This window comes from Chiloscyllium plagiosum, chromosome 4 (genome assembly GCF_004010195.1).
Source record: "Chiloscyllium plagiosum isolate BGI_BamShark_2017 chromosome 4, ASM401019v2, whole genome shotgun sequence".
NCBI lineage: Eukaryota > Metazoa > Chordata > Chondrichthyes > Orectolobiformes > Hemiscylliidae > Chiloscyllium > Chiloscyllium plagiosum.
In genome coordinates, this window is record NC_057713.1 from 100,254,688 (window position 1) to 100,256,669 (window position 1,982).

The window sequence follows — 1,982 nt, forward strand, 5'->3', positions numbered from 1 at the left end:
ATAATACTATATTTATGAGCAATACAAAATCTGATGAGCTTGATAAATTCTCAAATCAAAATTCATTAAGTGCACGCTCTGCGACTTCTCTTCTAATCTGGTCATCTAGCAGTTACAGCTTGAAGCCACTTTGATTATTCCATCCTGTCTCACTCAGATCTTTCAGTCGAGCTGCCTCTCTGACAGGTGCCACTGGGCATTTGCTGAATCCATTATGAATTAATGAAAGGGCTGGTCTGTGTGTCTATAAGAGACTCCTCCAGTTTGACTGATTGGGGGTGAAGCAGTGTTTAGGAGCTAAAATTGTGTAGAAGTAGGAACTGACAGGATGTTGGGCAGTCCTTCGTTCCCCAGAGAGTTTTGGAATATGTTGCCGAGTGGTGTGCTGGCTGCTGACTCTTCGTATCCCTTTCAGAAGGAGTTGGGCCAGTTCTTGCCTGTAGGGGGCAGATACTGTAGGTGAGTGGATTAATTGATAATAGGCCCTCTGATCCATCTGGTTGGTCTCAATTGCTTGAGGAAATTGTAAGAGAACTTTCTGGATTTTTTTCTTTGAAAGGCATTTTTTTTACTCTAAAAATTCCCTGGCTGTGGGTAAGGGGTAGAGGGTGGTGGTTGTGAGGTAGAAATGATCTATCCTACTGTTCCAACCATCATGAATTGTCTGGGCAAGCTTGTTCGACAAGTTAATCTGATCATGGTGTAAAGAAGATGTTTCAAATTTCTTGGAAGACTGACACATTGAAGGATTTGGATATTAGATTTTTTTCAAGTTTTGTAGAGAATTCTAGACTGGCTTCTTGAAAAGAGGTTGTTGAAAGCAAATTGGAGATTTTTTTAACAAGGCTGCCTAGAAATCAAATGACTAGTGATAACTAAAAAAAAACGGAAAGAACTGCTAATGCTGTAAATCAGAGTCAAAAATAGAAATTGCTGCAAAAGCTCAGCAGGTCTGGCAGCATCTGTGGAGAGAAATCAGTGTTAATGTTGCAGTTCAAGGTTAATGTTTTGGGTGAAATTCTGAGGAAGTATCACTCGACCTGAGACGTTAACTCTGATTTCTCTCCACAAATGCTGCCAGATCTGCTGAGCTTTTTCAGCAATTTCTATTTTAGACTAGTGATAACTATAGACCATGCAGTGACTGGCTTGAAGAGGTTCTTATTTTATCGGGTCTTCAAATCGGGGACAAGAATCATGTAAGGAAGTGCTGTCAAGCTAATCTCTCCCATTTCTGAAAAGAACTCTCTTGGTGAGTTTTGGGTGAAACCTATACGTTGCTCAGAAAGAGTGATTGCAGTAAACTTCTCAATCTTGTATTTCATGAGTAAGCAGTGTCAGTGAAAGCTCAGATATCACTATTTATGGTTAGTGACTTGATCACATGTGCAAGGACATCACAGTGACAGACTTTAGAACATACTGCATTTTGGCATTCAAAAATAAACTATTGACAAAAGTGGTTGTTATTTTCAAAAAGCCCATCATTGCAGAGATGTCTTTTTTTTCTCTTTTCCTAGAGCGCACGCGTGTGTGTGTGGTTTTATTGGTGCTTGCATGTGTTTGACATGTATACGTCTACATTACAAGGTGTGCAGTTAAACAATTGTTACATCTTCATTAAATAAGTTTCTTTGGATACTAAAATTATTAAGGAGGAGAAAGTGAGGGCTGCAGATGCTGGAGATCAGAGCTGAAAATGTGTTGCTGGAAAAGCGCAGCAAGTCAGGCAGCATCCAAGGAACAGGAGAATCGACGTTTCGGGCATGAGCCCTTCTTCAGGAATGAGGAAAGTTTGTCCAGCAGGCCAAGATAAAAGGTAGGGAGGAGGGACTTGGGGGAGGGACTTTTATCGCATTTCCAAAGCCCCTCCAAGTCCATCCTCCCTACCTTTTATCTTAGCCTGCTGGACAAACTTTCCTCATTCCTGAAGAAGGGCTTATGCCCGAAACGTCGATTCTCCTGTTCCTTGGATGCTGCCT